Below are 19,754 nucleotides of genomic sequence, written 5' to 3'. Positions count from 1 at the left end.
CCCAACTAGGCCTCACTGCATGTGTTTCATGACCGTGAAGCCTTTGCTGCTGTGTGGTACCAGTTTTGATATAGAGCTTTGAGATTATGAGGTTCCAGTCTTTCCTTCTGTATCTGGAGAGCAGGGTTTCCCCCCCACCCTCACAGAGAACAGTTGACCCTGGTTTACAGCAGTGGGTTTCAGATTTTTCCCAAGGAAACTTGAGACTTCCTCGGAGCTTATTTCATACCGTCCAACATTTCTCTGATGAAAATAGGGATGTCCTCTTCCACACCCTGCAATGTTTCTCCAATGAAAATAGGGACATCTTAAGGAAAAGCGAGGGACACGGGTGGCACTGTGGTCTAAACCACAGAGCCTAGGGCTTGCCGAACAGAAGGTCGGCGGTTCTAATCCCCGCGATGGGATGAGCTTCCGTTGTTCAGTCCCAGCTCCTGCTAACCTAGCAGTTCGAAAGCACGTCAAAGTGCAAGCAGATAAATAGGTACCACTCCGGCGGGAAGGTAAACGGCATTTCTGTGCGCTGCTCTGGTTCGCCAGAAGCGGCTTGGTCATGCTGGCCACATGACCCAGAAATTGTCTGTGGACAAATACTGGGTCCCTCGGCCTATAGAGCTAGATGAGCGCCGCAACCCCAGAGTCGTCCGCAACTGGACTTAACAGTCAGAGGTACCTTTACCTTTTAAGTAAAAGCCGGACATTCCAGGATCAAGTCAGAAACTGGGACAGCTTCTGTAAATCCGGGACTGTCCCTGGAAAGTAGGGACACTTGGAAGGCCTGACACTGGTGTGCTTTACTGTGAGGGTTTATAATGCTGGATCAACTTTCCTGAAATATAGCCCACTCATTATGACCAGTGAAATGTGAAGTCACAGAGGAACATTGAATGTTTTCCTGATGGAGTTCTCCCTTCTCATAGGTTGACTCTGAGGCTTCTCAGTGCCCTGTGTGACTTGAAAGTGCCTCCAGAATCATCCGCAGTGCACCAGGCAAACATGTCAATGGAGAAATGGGGTTCCTTCAAAATTTCAAGTGGATTCTGTGGATGTATTTGGTTCACAGGCAGGGTCACACGTCTTAGGGTGGACGAAAGAGCCAAGAGTCCCTCATATTGCCTGAGATTGCAGATCTCTCATTTCCACCCTCTGTAAATCACTCCTTGAATATGGAAACAAAGACGCTGAATGAGTGAATCAAGGAGCTGTTATCCCAACATACTTGATTGTGTAAATTGTCCAAAATAACACACAGTTCTGCTCATTGCAAACAAAGCAGGAAGTAACCGCCAGGCATCAAAATCAAACCACGTGTAATAAGATCGCAATCCTATGCCCATTTACCTGCGGGTAAACGCCATTGAACCTAGTGGGATTTACTTCTGAGTAGAAGTGTATAGGGCTGCACTCTTAAGACATCTCAATGTCTAAGGAAAATTATAATTATTTAAAGAAAGAAAAACCCTAAAGACAGATTTCTGCTGCCTCGCAGTATCTGACAGCACACAAAAAAAGAAGAAAACATAAATCCGGCCACAATAATGTAAATGCTTAAGGTACAATTCTCTCATCTTTTAGAAGATTATTAGCTTATATGAAAGGGGCCATAGCAATATACATACAGAGCGATATCGAAAAGGCAATGATGTGATTTGAGTGAGAGAGAGAGAGAGAGAGAGAGAGGAGGGGGAGGGGGAAGCCCAACCCTCTGATCTCAAAAGCAGCAGATGAGACAGATAAAGTGCAGACCTTGATGGCAAACCTAGCAGGGAACTTTTATGCATATATAAAAGCAATTATAAAGGTGTTTGATATATTTTTGGGGCATTAAAGCAAGCCAATTAGTTTCTTTTCTTTTCTTTGCAAAAATCCTATACGTAACACTGAGCAAACGACCTAAAATGAAGTTCAGGGAAAACAAACAAACAAACAAACAAGCAAACAAACAAACAAACAAAAAACAGGGCAAAGTGGGAGGGCGAGCGTGTGTATCTCCTTTAAAATGTGCTGGAGCAGGCAAAACCCAAGCTTCCCTCTCGATTCTTTTACAACTTGTGACAGCTTTCGAATGCAATTGACACAGAGACACCCAGTGCTGGAAAATTCCTTGAGGGCCTAGGATAGAAGCTGAGCTTGTCTCTTATTGCAAGGCCAAGGTACAGCCTCGTTGGGCTGCTGGTAAGGGATGGGGTGTCGGTCCTGGATGCATCCCCGTGCTTTTGGGTTACAGCTGAAGTATGCTGTTTGTTTGGACTAGACATTTGTTTCCGTCCGAAACCAGGAGAGTTCAAAGGAACACAAATATACCAGAGGATGTTAGACTCTCCTTAGTTTGCTCTGTTGCTGTCATGCACACATTACACACAACGGGCTCCCCACCCCATAACTGCCTTTGCTGTCGTCATCACCCCTTAAACCTTGCCTCAGAGGGCAGTTGACACTCTTGGTTCCATTCAGAACATCCATTCACTCTGGATGTTTTCCTGCCACTGTTTAAATCAGGAACCCCCTTTAAAAGTACGGGCTGATTTCCATGTGTGCTTATCTGATCTTTGTGCCCCGGCTGGTTCTCAGCTCCCTTCTGAAGCAAATGAGGTAAAGGAAGAGGAAAGCATATTTTTTCAGGAGATGCAATGTGAATTTCACCACTGAGTAACTCATTAAAACAATTGACCTCAGGGGTTTCCCCTCGCACTTAAGCCACAATGACCCTACCCAAACAAGGGCTCTTCCCAAGTCATGAAATCTTTTTCAGGATTCTCTAGTGATACACATGCCTTACTCCTATTTCCTGCATTTAACTGTAATGTGTTTAATCTCAAAAGGGGAGAGCTGGTGATTGTCTGAAAAACATGGTGAGGCTTGAATATCAGATCTCTAAAGCCCAAGCGTCTCTGGCTGTTAACCAGAAGGTTGATGGTTCGAGTCCACCCAAGTACGGCTGTGGCCAGGATCCCTGCATTGCAGGGGGTTGGAACCTACAGTTCAATGATTCTTTGTTTGATGAGGATTTCAAATGCCAGACTATGAGCTGGCTTATCCAGGTTGAAGGAATCTAATATATACAAAAGGTAAAGGACCCCTGGACAGTTAAGTCCAGTCAAAGGCGACTATGGCGTTGCGGCACTCATCTCGCTTTCAGGTCGAGGGAGCTGGGGTTTGTCCACATGACTAAACCACTTCTGGTGCAATGGGACACAGTGACGGAAGCCAGAGCGCATCGAAATGTCATCTACCTTCCTGCCGGAGCAGTACCTTTTTATCGACTTGCACTAACGTGCTTTCAGACGGTTGGTTGGCAGGAGCTGGGACACAGCAACGGGAGCTCACCCCATTGCGGGGATTCGAACCATTGACCTTCTGATCGGCAATCCCTAGAGGCTCAGTGGTTTAGACCACAGTGCCACCCACGTTCCTTTACACACACACACACACAGTGGTACCTTGGGTTAAGTACTTAATTCGTTCCGGAGGTCCGTTCTTAACCTGAAACTGTTCTTAACCTGAAGCACCACTTTAGCTAATGGGGCCTCCTGCTGCTGCCGCGCCGCAGCCACCCAATTTCTGTTCTCATCCTGAAGCAAAGTTCTTAACCCAAGGTATTATTTCTGGGTTGGCGAAGTCTGTAACTTGAAGCGTATGTAACCTGAGGCATATGTAACCCAAGGTACCACTGTATGTATATGTGTGTGTGTGTGTATGAATGAATTGAATGGCGTTACAGGCTATATTTATAGAGGACTATTGAGCCTAGGGTTTGCTGATCAGAAAGTCGGCGGTTCAAATCCCTGCAACGGGGTGAGTTCCTGTTGCTCAGTCCCTGCTCCTGCCCACCTAGCAGTTAGAAAGTACTGCTCCGGCGGGAAGGTAAACGGCGTTTCCGTGCGCTGCTCTGGCTTCACCAGAGCTGGCCACATGACCCAGAAAAACTGTTTGCAGACAAATGCCAGCTCCCTCGGCCTGTAAAGCACGATGAGTGCCACAACCCCAGAGTCGTTCGCAACTGGACTTGGCTGTCAAGGGTCTGTTACCTTTATGGTGACTCTTGCAAATCAGGGATTAGAAGGGTAGGCTTCCAGATCACAGGGTGGGTAGTTCAGATTCAGCCCTTTTTTCTTTTTAGAAATTCAGGACTCGGTTCAACCCCACTGTCCATGGTTTGCTGCCCATGCTGCCTTGAACTTCAGCTGGTTCAACAATGCAGAGGGACAGCAACACACAAAGTAAGGACTGGAGACAATGCAGGAAGCTGGCATTGCATTTGGAGGAGCAACTTGTGAATCCAAGAAGAGGCATGGGCAGAAGAGAAACAATGTGAGACTAAGGTGTGGGTGACACTGGCATCTGTCCCTGCCCAGCTCATGTTAAATAACTATTCTGCAACATTAAGGTATAGCTGCATGACAGACCTGTATACGAACCTTGCGAATTGTAGTTCCAGAGATTGTTGAGATCTCTTGCCTAACCAATTCTTATGCTAGTTACAGGAATACCATCTCCAGGGCTTATGAAGGACAGGAAACAACTACTAACTCGGCTTGTCTGTGGTGCAATATGTCCTTGAAGTTCCAGTAAATACAAATTATGGGCAAAATTCAGACAGACCTAATTGCTTTTCTGTCCCATTGATTTCAGCTGGAGGGCGGGAGCCAAGGCAGGGGAAAAGGAGAGTTCCCCCCTCACCCGTGCCCCCTTATTGAGTATAATTTGCCCCCATGCCTCACTTTTAGCTAAATAAATAAACATTGCTGTGCCTCCATCTCAGCTTGCTCACTCCTAAACAACTTGGAGGAAGGGTGGGGTGTGTATGGAGGACATTATTATTATTTTCCTTGAAAAATACTTCCAATGTGCACACTGGCACTTTCCTCATTTGAAGTTGCCTTTGAAATACTCATTTAGGGGTCTAATAATTTCTACAGCTCATTTGCTGGAAACATGAACAGCGGCTAAGGCACCATCAGATGCTCACACTCACTGCAGTGCTAATCTTAACTGGCCAAGGGGAAGTATTTTATAGAGTAGCTAATCGTCTCCTTCCAGAAAAAGTGGTAGTTCAGGGAGAGCTGGTCCTTCTCTCTCTCTCTTTTTTTACTCTATAAATTGATCCCTGTTCCTTTCATCCCTCAGTACGTTGAACTTGTAGAGAGCAGTGAGGCCCCACTGGACTAATATGTAATGAAACACTCATCAGGGTTTACCTTGCCACAGTTCCTCTGTTAGGTATGCTCCCATAATCTACGTGGTAGAAATCTTGCTCAGTAAACGCCGCAGTACAAACAAGTGGCCTGTTTGCTGATTTAGAATGTGCTGTCCCAACCGTTGTCTCTGTGATGCCTCCTCCCCCTCCCCGCCGCCGCCAATGCTTACAAGCCCACATGGAGTCGTGTCCTGATCTTTGGACTTCTGACTGATCGCTAGCCAAACAGTGTTGTGATGAGGTGAACCCTGGCATACTTTCTAAAGGATTCCAAACAAATCCATCCGAGTTTCCTAATAGGAAATCCAAATGGGCTTTCGTCATAGGAAATTGAACCAAGCTCCAAATGGGGGAAGATTTAAGAAAGGATAACAAAAAAGCATTGCGTCATTTTAATTATTTATTAATGTGTGTGCAACAGATAGGGGTGTGGGGGTGTTAGGGGAGCTGTAGTACCTCTGGTGGGGGACGTGTCATGCCAGTTCTGGGGTAGTTTGGTGCCCAGCCTGCACTCAACTCTCACCTATAGCTCCTAGTTGTTGTCATGAGCAGGTTGCTGATTACCTTCCTTATATATGTTTGTATGTATGTATGTATACTGCAATGCGCTCTATGTGCAGTGGCAGAGCTTCATGCTCCAGCACCGGGGGTGGGGCTGACGTGCGTCCCTGGGACATGTCGCGCTGCCCACAGGGGCGGGGCGTGTGTCCTGGGGGTGTGGTGCCCAGTGCAGGGGGGGCAGCCGCGATGGAATCCCACCGGGATTGCGATGCTGGGGGCAGTGTGCTCCTCCCACAGTCCTCTTCCTCCGCCAGTGCCTATGTGGGGCTACCTTTGAAGGTGACCTGGAAACGACAACTAATCCAGAATGCGGCAGCTAGACTCGTGGCTGGGAGTGGCCGTCGAGACCATATAACACTGGTCCTGAAAGACTTATATTGGCTCCCAGTATGTTTCTGAGCACAATTCAAAGTGTTGGTGCTGACCTTTAAAGCCCTAAACAGCCTCGGCCAAGTAGACCTGAAGGAGCGTCTCCACCCCCATCATTCAGCCCAGACACTGAGATCCAGCGCCGAGGGCCTTCTGGTGGTTCCCTCACTGCAAGAAGTGAAGTTGCAGGGAACCAGGCAGAGGGCCTTGTCAGTGGTGCCCGCCCTGTGGAACGCCCTCCCACCAGATGTCAAGGAAATAAACAACTATTTGACTTTTAAAAGACATCTGATGGCATCCCTGTTTAGGGAAGATTTTAATATTTGATGAGATATTGTATTTTAATATTTTGCTGGAAGCCGCCCGAGTGGCTGGGGAAACCCAGCCAGATGGGTGGCGTATAAATAAAAATTATCATCATCATCATCATCATCATCATTTGGAACATCCCATTTTGGGGCTCCATATTCTCACACGTCCTGTGACGCGCCTGAGAGCATGGCCTGACAAACGTGGCTCGGTTTTGGGCCGTGACATTTTGGAGGGTACGATATAGTCACTACCACACTTCCACCACGCTTGTATTGAACATCATGGTATTCGTGACAGAATACCAGAATACCAACAGAAATTTTCAGTGTACCACAGAATAAAGTTGGATCTCTTACTTGAGTCTGTGTCGCTTTAAGATCTTGGCTGTCTTCCTAAAAAGAAAAGTGGGGGGGGGGGGAGAGGATTTGCAAAGCTACATAACATCAACGGACAAACTTCCGTGAACGTTATCTCATATGGAAATAATGGTACACCCCATTAATTACCCTCTCCGAGGAAAAGAAGGGGGGAATTTGTTATAAAATCAGTCCATAAGACAGAAAGTCCCAGGCATCTATTATAGAATTTACTCCTGACATAGCACATTAAAATCTGAGGAGGAAAACCCAATTTTACTGTAAAGTCAGCAAAATGCCACAGAACTAAAAACTCATGCCTGCATCCTACTAAACAGGGTGACAGTGAATAACGCCTCTAACAATCACATTGGCCTTAAAGCTATCAGAGTTTTTATAGCCAGGCATTCTTCTTATTCCAACCTCTCATATATGCATTGCAGCGCTGTTGTTGCTTTTAAGGCTTTGGTGAAATACTGGAGTTTTCATTTAAACCTTCAGGTCCTTTACACTTGGTGAATGGATGCAACAAAGGCAGAGCATAAAAGAAATCCACTCTTCAGGTGGGCCATTACAAAGCAGAGAAAAGACTTGACTCGACGTGCCAAACAATTCATTCACCTCCAGGTAAATTAGCAGAGCTGGGAGTATGAGATGGCGCCCATGGTGCCCATATTTTCAGAAGCTACAAGCCTGGGAAGCCACTCCTGGAAGAATAGGAGCTAGCAACCAAGAACTGTCTTGCAAGTTGTGCAGAATAAGTCGGGACAAACCCCCTCAATGCCCTTAGAAAGAGTGTTCTCCTTAATAGAGAACGTGGGTTGTGGTGGGGTCTGCCAGGCCGCCCCTCTGTTGCCGGGCAGAATTGGGAGGTCGGCCTGTGGCAATGATTGGATGGTCGAGTTCCTGGGGCAATTGGTGCGTTGCAATTTGGTGGGAGGGATTTAAGGCTTTATATCCTGTGCATGCAGCTTTAGAACGTTCTCTTTTGCTGAGTGCATCAGAACAACAGCCCACCCACCCTGTAATTAGGGTTTTTTTTGCATTGACCTTGCTATGCCTGTCATGGGGTCATCTGCTGTTGCAGCAGGGGCCTGGTAGGAATTTTGTCCTTCTGGCTGATTGGCTGGGCCATTTGGTTTTTGCCTACTGAGTAGCAAATCGTCACAACTTGTAAGTTGCGGTGAGGCAATGGTTATAAATTGGTTGGTGGAGGGGCAAGGATTGGCTGGGCCTGCCCTTCCAATGCTGCTGCGGAAAGGGAATTCCGTTAAAGGAATCGAGGGGCTTGCCATGCTTTCGTCCGAATCCCTGGAAAGGGGCTAGGGCCGGCAAACCCTGGGGAGCATGCGGGGAGAAGTGAGGGCCTGTGCCTCAGCTCCATTTCTCCCCAATATTGTTTTCCCTTACTGGCTTTCGGTGAAATCCGGAAATCAGTTCTGTCCCCGGGCGGCGGGGACGGGACACAGATAGCCTTAACCAATGCCTAAGCAACCACTAACAATCATGTATGTTAATAAAGTTGTGGCCAAAATTATGCCAAAAACCTTAAACAAAAATTGTGTGTGTGCTGTGAGTTATTTGAGGGGTGGCTTGGGGACCTTGACATGCAACAGTCTAACAGTCTAATACGGACTGCTCTTCTGCTTTCAGGAGTGAGGGAAGAAATTTCTCTGAAATTTTGGGCAAGCGAATGCTTCTTACCTGGTCCTGGGCCCTCTCAGGAATTCCAGCCAGAAGGAAGATGTGTAGAGAGATTTGCACAGCGTCCTGTTGGTCATGCATCCCTGAATTCTTGGAAATGGTGCCATGTGATGTGGCATTGCTCCTAAGGCAATAAAGGAAACGTACTGGGAACCAATGTAGGTCTTTCAGGACTGGTGTTATGTGGTCTCGTCAGGGCAGTTAAGGGGTACGCTCTGCAGGAAATAGTGAGATAACCTGCATTTTCACAATTGAACAGGCGTTTGCAGCCACAGCAACATTGATAATTATGGTGTGTGTGTGTGTGTGTGTGTGTGTGTGTGTGTGTGAGAGAGAGAGTGCATGTGTGAAGGGGGATGCAAAATAAGAGAAAGGAGAAGGCATGGAAATGGGGCGAGTTCGTGTGCGGGGGCAGTTGAGCAAATGAAAGAAGGAGGAAGAGAAAGAGGAAAATAGGTGAAGGTGGAAATGAGGGGTTGTTGCAAGCACACGGAGAGTATGAGGAATAGGAATGGGGTGAAGATGTAAGCAAGGGCATGAAAGGGTCTGGAGAACAGAAAGGAATTGTTTCTTTATAATTTAGCGGAAGGTGAAAGGGGTGTTTAGTAGTTGAAGTTTGTGGGAGAAGATGCAGGAGGTGGCCTGTGAGCAAGGGGGATTGCACAAAAGTGGGGAGGCATGGGGTGAAGGTGGAAAGAGGAGTGCAACGTGGGGGTGCAGAATAGAAGAGAGAAGTGGCTTCAGAAAGGGTTCTGGGAAAGGTGAAAAGGGAGCTAAGTAGTTGCGTGGATTGTGAAGCTCTGGAGGTTAACGTGGGGACAGTGATGGGGTGTCTGGCAAGTGGGACAAGAGGGGTACAGCTCCTAGTACAGTTAATACAAACACAAGATTAATAATATTCAGAATAGTCACCAGTTATGAATACACATTTCTTAATATTTCAACTTATGCATTAGTAAAAGGTAAAGGACCCCTGACAGTTAAGCCGAGTCATGAACGACTCTGCGGTTGAGGTGCTCATCTCGCTTTACTGGCCGAGGGAGCCGGCGTACAACTTCCGGGTCATGTGGCCAGCATGACTAAGCCGCTTCTGGCGAACCAGAGCAGTGCAGGGAAATGCCATCTACCTTCCCGCCGGAGTGGTACCTATTAATCTACTTGCACTTTGTTGTGCTTTCGAACTGCTAGGTTGGCAGGAGCTGGGACCGAGCAATGGGAGCTCACCCCATTGCGGGGATTTAAACCACTGACCTTCTGATTGGCAAGCCCTAGGCTATGTGGTTTAGACCACAGCGACACCTGTGTCTGTGTATAATCACTCCTGATCCTTTACTCATCTAGATAGGCTAAAATGCTTGAGATGACAATAGCAGATTGTACAAGCTTTCCGGCCTTGGAAAGACCTTCTGAGACCCCTGAAAGCAAAGTGTAAGACTTGTTGACATCACAGAGCTACAAGGGCTTGTAATAACGTAATGTTGTCCATTTCAAAGATCCCTAGTGTATCAGAACCTGCACAGTGCTCATAAAACGTCATCTGCAGGAGTCAAACCGTCTTCGCTTCTCAATTACTGTAGTTTTCCATGGCTTCCGAGGACGGCCCATTAAGTATTCAGTGTCAAGGCACACCATGCTGTTTCTTGTACCGACTTCTGACACACTCATTAGCTTAGACTCTTGGAGTTTCTGATTATGTCCCTGATAGTCAGAAAAGCCACTAATAGGAGGTAATGAAAAGGAATAAAAACAGCCAGTCAGGGTGTAGGAATTCCATTTCGGAAGACACTCTGCATTCACCTATGATGGCCTGTGGTCATTTTAGTTTGGACACGGCATACCACTGGGCTGCCAGGTTCAATATACATGGAGTCCAGCTGCAAGTGGCTGAAATGAGGCCTCCACGATTTGATCATTTAGACAAGAAAGGAAAATGTCACTTTCATTTCAGAATAATGGCTTTTGAATAACAGAACTGCCTATTATTTCCTACCCCCACCCCAATCCAATCTATACACTCTTAACCAAGTAGGAGAAGTGTGAGGGAAGAGAATCAACAAATCTGAATGGTCTATATGGACTGTTGAGTGAAGGCTGGTCCAAAGTCCTCCCAAGGAGAATTTTGAGCATTTTAATGCACACAAAAATAATCTCAAAGCCACATACTCTTTCCCATTTCTCACACACTTTACAGTTCAATTTGAACTCAGAGAAGACCTGCAAATGTTTCCATTAATCTGCTGTTCTCTGGCCAATCAGGTCTTTTGGATTAGGATTGGCTAATCCAAAAGGTAGCTATGACAAAGTGCCCCTTTCCATATATCTCTGGGCAGAAAAAATATGTGAAATTTGAGAAGTAGTAGGACTGCCAGGTCTTTGGCCCTGGTTGTACTGATTTCCCATCCCTTTTGTTGTTATAAGGCAAGTCCAGTCTTTCTGTTGGATGAGGAAGACTGATTTAAGAGCAGTCCTGAGCAAGGTATGGCGAGAAAATGAGAACAATTTAGCCACACCTCTTTAACTCCTTTGGTCACATGATCTCCTAGCAGCCCCACCAGGGCTAAGAGGGCACCAGCCACCATTGGGACCGCTTGCAGCACGATATTGTTATCAATCATCCAATAGAAAGCAGCTAAGATTAAACTGATGAGTTGGTCACACACACACACACACACACACACACACACACACACACAGTGGTACCTTGGGTTAAGTATTTAATTCGTTCCGGAGGTCTGTTCTTAACCTGAAACTGTTCTTAACCTGAAGCACCACTTTAGCTAATGGGGCCTCCCGCTGCCGCCACGCTGCCGGAGCACGATTTCTGTTCTCATCCTGAAGCAAAGTTCTTAACCTGAAGCACTATTTCTAGGTTAGCTGAGTCTGTAACCTGAAGCGTCTGTAACCTGAAGCGTATGTAACCCGAGGTACCACTGTATATATATACCAAAACTAACACTGAGCAAAGTTGTGCCAAAGTTAAGCATGTTTGATTTCTTGGAACAAATAGAAAAAGGTGTTTAGTTTTGCCTAGATCCCATCCATTAAAAAAAAGAATCCAACAACAATGTGTTAAAATGCCTGGGAACTGTATACAAAAATGACTACCTTTCCCATTTAAAAAAGGGAGCAAAAGCACTGACCTGTTGGATCAAAGCAATCCAAGTCCAGTTTTCGTTTTCAACAGCAGACACCTACATGCTCCTTAATAATAGCAAGTATTATTAATATTAAAGGGATGATGAGTGCAGTTCCAACAGGAAGAGTAAATGACGGACTGCAGAGAGGTGCATGCACATTAAATTCAAACTAGGATGGAGAGCAGGCAAGTGTGTCCTGAAATATGTGGCAGGTGATTGGCTAAATTCTGAGCATCTTCATCTGCTTCATACAAGGCCTCAGAAAGCAGAGATGGTTCCAAGGCTGCCCATTATACAGTCTACACCTGTAAAAGCAATAACTTGATTATGCTTCTGTTTCTGAAAGGTTTATCATTAACTATGAGGGACCATGGGACTGCTGCTGAAGAGCGATCCCGCCTCCCGGATATATTACTAAGCCACCATTAATGGCCAATTCGCTGGAGTGTAAACCACTCACTGCTTTGCCTTGGGCTGTCTGGTTTGTTCAAGTTAACCATGGAACAAAAATAACTGCTATTTTGGCAAGCATCAGCTCTGCTTTACTGTGGGGAACTCATCGCTCTTGAGCGCTCAGCGTTTTCAAATGCAAACAGCCCTCCAAATTAGGGATGTCCTGCTTCTTATAACCACTGCTAAGCTTCTTATAACCTGCACATGCTCCTATTCAGAAGCCGGACCGCTACTCATCCCATATGTGACTCCTCTGGTGTTTTATTCGTCAATCTGTCTCAGCTTTGCGAGGGAGCTAGCAAATTATGTATTGCTCGTTTTGTCAAAGTCATCACTGATGACAATTCTGGCGTCAAGAGGCTCATTTTATCCTGCAGATGTTGGGTTTCTTTAACACCCCCCCCCCTCGAGATAAATACATCACACACACGTACACACAAAAACACACATGTGCATGTGATATACATCTTGGAATAAGAGATCCCAGATGCACATGCACCAATTGTACAATGGGAAATAAAGAAATAAGTGTATCTTTTCGAAAACTCAAGAAGCTCCCCACTTCAACTCTGCAGAGCACACCAGTAGGTGCTATATTTAGTGTTCGAAGAGGGTGGGATGAATTGCGGGGAAACACTGAGCTTTTTATAGTAAGCGAATGGTCTTCTCTCAGTCGCTCTTGGGTAACAGCCCAAATTTCAACAGACCACAATGTGACTTGTTTGTGACTTGTTTTTGTGACTGTGTGGAACCCAATTCAGCTACTGATTGATTGATTGATTGATTGATTGTGTGACTGCAGAAATGGATAAAAGCCCCCCATCCAAACAATGACTGTCATCAGAGCAGGTAAAAAAAAATTTAATTTTTTTTAATCAACTACAATACTGTCTTTTTTCCTTTATAGCACAGTACATTGGTTATTGCTTTCATTTTATGGATCAATGGTCTCATCAGATAGTAAAATTCATGTTAAATTGCTGTTTTAGGGGTTGCTTTTAAAAGTCTGGAACGGATTAATCCATTTTGCATTAATTTCTATGGGAAAGCGCACCTTGGTTTTAGAAGGCTTTTGTTTTTGGAAGAGACTTTTGGAACGGATTAAGTTTGGGAACCAAAGTACCACTGTCTTGTTCCTGGCACATCCCCATGCAGTTGCTGACCAAACCTGGAACTGCTTAGCTTTAGGTGCCTTCAGACATGCTCAAGTACCTGTGTAGTACATATATTCTTCCCCTCCAGCAGGCTAGTGGCCATTTAGGTTGGGGGAAAATTGAAATGAAAAAGAGTTAAATGCCCCTTTCCCCCTCCTCCTCATTGCACTGATCAAAATCCAAACTCCCCACTGTGATTTTTTTCCCTTTTCTTTTTTTAAAGTGGGGAAATCCAGTCACAGATTTTGCCTCATCCCATCTGTTTTGTACCTCGCAATAAAGCTTTGTTGTGTTAAATACCAGCACATCTCCGTTGACGCAGGCAGGAGTTTCTTATTTTGGTAATCAGCAATGGGAAGCCAGCTAAACCCATTAAGTCTCTCAGGACGAAGGGATTAAGTGGCTTTGGGAATTGCCACTGGGCATTGAGCTCAATAGTTTTTGGGAAACAGAAAACCCTGAAATGGCTGAGCAGTATTTTGCAAATATTAAAGAGCTTATTCTAGTCCGAATTCTACACTGTCAAAGTTATGGGAAAGAATCAAATTGTTTTTACACTCAAGTATGGTTTTAAAAAGCAGAGACATCACCTTGCCGACAAAGGTCTGCACAGTTAAAGCTATGGTTTTCCCAGTAGTGATGTATGGAAGTGAGAGCTGGACCATAAAGAAGGCTGATCGCTGAAGAATCCATGCTTTGGAATTATGGTGCTGGAGGAGACTCTCGAGAGTCCCATGGACTGCAAGAAGATCAAACCTATCCATTCTGAAGGAAATCAGCCCTGAGTGCTCACTGGAAGGACAGATCCTGAAGCTGAGGCTCCAATACTTTGGCCACCTCATGAGAAGAGGACTCCCTGGAAAAAACCCTGATGTTGGGAAAGATGGAGGGCACAAGGAGAAGGGGACGACAGAGGACGAGATGGTTGGACAGTGTTCTCGAAGCTACAAGCATGAGTTTGACCAAACTGCGGGAGGCAGTGGAAGACAGGAGTGCCTGGCGTGCTCTGGTCCATGGGGTCATGAAGAGGCGGACACGACTAAACAATAAACAACCAAACATGGTTCTGCATGGCATCTTATGTCACATAGGAAATACTAGAACAGCCAACAACACAGGGTAACAGCCAGCACGTCATTTTCTGTTGGTTGTCACCCATTTACTTGAACGGCTAGTTTTCGGATGGAGCATCATGTGACTTGCAAGAATGCATAATTCACTGAAACATTTGATGGGTAGGTTGACATTAACATCTTATTAAAATAGGAACATTTTAATAAATAGAAAATATGAAACACATATAATAAGTTTTTCTCCTTAAAAAGGGTTCTAATTCTATGCATGGGAAAAGTTTTTACTCTGTAAAATATTTCAGCTGCAATCCTAACCCCAACCTCATTGGATTCAGTAGGACTTAGTTCTGAGTATTGGTTCTGAGTATTATTTATTAAATTTCTATGCTAGCCTTTCTCCAAAAGGAGCCTAGGGTGGCAAACACCACAGTGATATAACAGTACTATTTGAAAAATAAAAATAAAGCAATTTTAAATATTTTAAACAATTTTTAAAGTTAAGAACCTCTAAAAATATCTAAGTAGACATGGTTAGGATTACATTATTCAGCTGTTCAATGATGTGAAAACTGGAAACATTTAGATGGGCCTCATAAATGTAAAACTAACTGATAGACCAAACTAGATGTTTGACTAATGTGGAGAAACATCTACCTCGCCTTTCCAGTCCTTGAGATGGCTTATATCAGAAAAAAATTAAATAATTACAGCATAAAAAATGAAATGACTGAACAAATGGAAAAGTGACAGATAAGCAATTAGTGGACTAGTTCGGTGATTTTAGATTCTGTGGTTAACAGCCTTATTGGGGCTCCCCTCTACCTCCGAGCAACAGTCCGATTTGTCTCTATAGACAGTGCAAGCTGGACCTGGCAAGCATTTGGCCCTTGGCCCTGAACAATGCGACAGTTCCCAGGCAAATCTTTACCATTATTGATTGTTAAAGTCATTATTGACTTCTAGAGCACACTCGTTGTACTAAACCACTATGCCATTGTTGGCAACGGAACCACTGCTTCAATACACAGGCGTCTGGATCATAGCCAGTGTCTGGCCCACAGTTCCAAAACTTTTCTTAACCAATCTCCTTTCTGTTAGAAATTTTCAGATCTTACCCACTGGATACTTCATGCCTACTATTTAAAGAGGTGCTTCCAGCCATCTCCCACATCAAAACTAAATGAAAACAAACCAATCAAAACTGATTTTTAACACTGGGACACCACAGTTGTTGTTGTTGTAAATGTGAATATCCTCTATTTACCTTAGCTTCCATGTGATTTACCATTGAATGTTCAGGGGTGAACAAAAATGCAGTAACACAAAAGAAGTTTTAACAAGCTTCCGTGAGGCTGACAATAAGAGATGGGGACTCAGGAACATGGAAATAATAAGCAATGAGAATGCCAGCAAGCACTAGCCTCAAACAGGCACAAAATATAAAAATACACACACATGCATTCTGCAGTCTGGTTTTGCTTTAACTATTTAGAGTGTTTCAGATTTATTTGCACCAGAAATCTTCAGGTTCCAATAATGTGAATGCTGATTCTCCCCTTCTTTGAAAATTACTGTATGAAATGTCCTGTTTTGGCACCTTTGGACCTTTGGGTCTGAACTTAGCTATGCAACAGGTTTCACGCTTATTGAAATATTAATTTAAATACCGTTTTGGTACAATTAAAAAAAAAATCTTTTAACAGATTAAAGCAGAAATGGAATGGAACTGTGGGGGATAAACAAACAAATGGAAAACAAACCAGAGGTAGACAGAGTCACCCATATCTAGTGAAAGTTCCTGTGTGATTTTCGCAGGTATTTCTGTCTTTCCAAAATGTGACATCACATGTCCAGGACATTGGTTCATAAAAACAATATGTGCAAATTTTGCTGGGAAGGGCCTTCCAAATACCGTATTTTTCCGTGTACAAGACCATATATTTTCCTGATTTATTCAAGCTTAAAATTGGGGGGTTGTCTTATATACGGATAGTGCATATGGGGGATTTCTTTATTTGGGGTCCCAAAAAATAGGAGTCGTGTTATACACGGAAAAATACGGTAGTTGGCTCACGGTCCAGACCTGGTTACAGGTAGGTAGCCCTGTTGGTCTGCCGTAGTCGAAACAAAATAAAAAATATCCTTCCAGTAGCACTTTAGAGACCAGCTAAGTTTGTTATTGGTATGCACACGAAAGCTCACACCAATAACAAACTTAATTGGTCTAGACCTCAGGTATCCAATGTGGTCCCCTCTGAATATTGCTGGACTCCAACTCCTATCATCCTCAGCCAGCATGGCAAATGGCCCAGGACAATGGGAGTTGGAGTCCAACACCATCTGAAGGGCACCACATTGACTATTCCTGCTTCACCACCCTCTCCTCACTCAGAGTGCTAAGTTGTTTCCTCATGCACCTGGGCCAGGCCTTTGCACAGTGTTATTCACCACTCAAAGTGCTGACCAGCTTGGCATTATATCTTATAGCTCTCCATCAAAGTGCTGACCACTTTGCTCTTGTACATGGGGCGCAGAAAACTGATTCTTCTTCCTTGCTCTGTGTGATTATCGTAACGGTGTATCATTTTTCATAACAAATCACCACTCTTTTGTGGATCCAGGGGAAATGTCTGAATACCTGTTTTTCTTTGTCTAGGACAGACATACTTTGCTGTGAATATGCAACCCCCCCCCCATTCCAAACAACAGAAATCATAAAAAAATATATCTGTGGATGTCAACTACAGATATCACATATCCTGGACAAATATTTGAGTGTTCAGAGAACATCCAGTGATAGCATGCTGCCACAGAGCAAATTTTGTGGTGGTACGGAGAGGGGGAGATTCCATGGTGAACCAAGCATTGTCTGAAATGCTTTAAAGCTGCCTCCATATGGCTGTCTTAATGTATGGGCTTCTCCACATTTCCACATGCCCCATGCCTAGAAAGCACTGGTCTGAGTGGTTTCCCCCTTGCCAGAAGGCTTTCTAAGGACAGGTCCAAGCTGGTTTCCCATTTCTCTGCTCCTTTTCCAGAGAAAAACTGCTCTTTAGTTTTAAATCAGAACAACCAGCTATCAGTGGGAAACCAGGTTGCTGTTTGTTCCAAGTTAGCACTAAAGAGTGGTTTTCCCTGGGGGAAAGCCATGGGACAAGAGGAATTGCAGATAAGTCCTATGCCTCAGTTCTAAGGTTTGACAGGATATGTGAAGCTCAGAAACAGGTAACAAAGTGCATTCATTTTTAATCTGAATGAAAAATGAAATGATTGTTCATCCACCCCCGGTTTTGCTTCTAATTCACATATGTGAGTAAGGAATGAAAATATAAAAATGAAGGGCAGAAAGTATGAAAATCCTTTCATTTCATTTCTCCCATTTGTTTCGTATCATAGGAGGGTTTTCTAAATTGACAAAAGGGGTTGTATTGTTTTGCTTAGCAAATTGATACAAACTGATATATTCAGGGAACGTTCCATAGAGAGAGGTGATCTTGGGATGCTCAGAGTGTGACAAGACATGAAAACTGTCCAGTCGGAAGCATAAAGCAATGGGAAACTTTAGAGGATGATATCCAGTGCTGGATTTAGGTTTGATGAGGCCCTAAGCTACTAAAGGTAATGGGGCCCTTTATATGTCCAGCTGTCCTTTGTCAACAACAAATTGTTGCTGTTTTTTGTGTTGAATATATGCTATATGGTAATTTATGGACCTAATAGGATGCAGAATGTAGGTACCCTATATATAGAAATGAGCAAACCAGTGATATTTTAGGGAGCAGGCTAGCAGGTGGGGCCCATCACTTACATCATAGGAACCTACACAACACAAAACACTGTTGCTGTATGTAGGTTTTATTTTATTTGTTTTTTATCTTATATTTTGGAAATGTACATCAGGTTTTTTTCTCTTTAAATTTTTTGGGGGCCAATATTAAAAATTAGAAGTTACCTGAAAGTACCAAACAGGCCAAAGTATTAAATTAGGAGTTAGTTAAATAAATGAGATTTAGAACGTTAAGAAATGTTAAGAAATCTGTTTATAACTGGAATATTGTGTTTTAATAGTGATATTGGAAAACTGTTACATTCAGATACAAGGAAACTCAGATGGGAGGGACTAGAGGAAGTCAAATAATATGTTCATGAGGTTGGAAGTTTAAATAATTGATTAATTTGTGTTCTTTATGTGTTTGTTGTTATATTTTTTGTTTTTATTTGCTTTCTTTTTTCTCTTTCTTTTTTGTGTTTTTGGTGGTGCAACACTTGTTGCAGTATGTGTTATATTTGTATGAAACTTAATAAAAATATTGTAATAAATAAATAAACAAATAAATTTTGGGGGCCCCCCAATAGAGGGGCGGATTTATACATAAATCCGGCACTGATGATATCCCTTTATGAAATTCCTATAAAATGGCAAGTCTTTGTCCCATGTGGGTGATGAAACATGGCTGGCCTGATGTCTTAGGTGAATTGTGTAGCACTTCAGAATAACATGCTATTCACATGGAAAACACCTGTGTTATGCATGTAAGAAAACAGGCGGGATGTCCACTGTAATCAAGATAGAACTGAAATGATTGGGGTTGGGGGAAGAGTGGCACAGAAATGAAAGAGACATAAAACAAATGATACAATAACAAATGGAAGCTGAAACTAATGGACCTGCCATAAATGAAACCAATAATGAAGATAACCAAACGAGCACCTCTAAAATTAGGCCTGTTCAAATAGGTCAGGCTATGGCCATTGTTTAACTCAGTCTTCAAATACAACAGTCCTGTGTTTGAGGAATGGTAACTTCCTAGATACATTTGTCTATTAATGATTGTGTGAGGTTAATGGACACTTGCAGGAGGTGTGTGACCCTTGTCCCTAGCCCTGAAGCTACCTGGAACATTAGGCTAAGCTGCATAACTTGGGGGAAGCAAGTTATCAACCAGTTGCCAAGGCAACCAGAACACACACTAGACCAATGGTGGTTTTTGTATGGTTGGATGTGCCAGAAGAAATCTAGTATACTCAAGCTGAAATCTTGAATTTTTGAACAATTGGCTTGAAATTAGGGAGCAGGGGCAAACATGAGGAACAAAATTGTGTGTGTGGTTGTTTTTCATGGAGTAGCATGATTGCGGGCAAAATTGAGAGGATTGTCTGTTGGTGCAAAATATATATATAGAAAGGAGAATTTCTAGATGCCCAGATCCAAGTTTGGGGCAAGAACCCCAACAGAGATTTAAAATCACAACATATGCTGCAAAGGAAAGTGTGGAAAGATAGGCTGTAAAATGTGCCCTTCCAAGTGAATTCCAAAATTTTCCCCTTCCTCCGGAATAGGAAAAGACCACATATTTAGTAATTTAAAAATTGGCTTCCTTACCCTTCAAAAGTCTGGTTCATGTGTTTTTCCATGCATCAGTCAGAAAAGTTGCACA

The 19,754-nt window shown here is 43.8% G+C and overlaps 1 long non-coding RNA gene across 1 annotated transcript in view; it reads right to left on the bottom strand.

Moving 5' to 3' along the window:
• Positions 1-8,624, bottom strand: part of LOC308484994 — a 39,088-nt gene extending 30,464 nt beyond the window's left edge. Inside the window, exons 1-2 of the long non-coding RNA XR_013990277.1 lie at positions 8,500-8,624; positions 6,796-6,831 (exon numbers count right to left, since the gene is read on the bottom strand). This is a non-coding gene — a long non-coding RNA (uncharacterized lncRNA). The remainder of the gene's footprint in view (positions 1-6,795; positions 6,832-8,499) is intronic.
• Between the last annotated feature and the right edge of the window lie 11,130 nt (positions 8,625-19,754).

Source organism: Podarcis pityusensis, assembly GCF_964106645.2.
Source record: "Podarcis pityusensis genome assembly, chromosome: 9".
NCBI classification, from domain to species: domain Eukaryota; kingdom Metazoa; phylum Chordata; class Lepidosauria; order Squamata; family Lacertidae; genus Podarcis; species Podarcis pityusensis.
The sequence above is the reverse complement of the archived record's forward strand: the minus strand, read 5'-3'. Positions and strand labels throughout refer to the sequence as shown.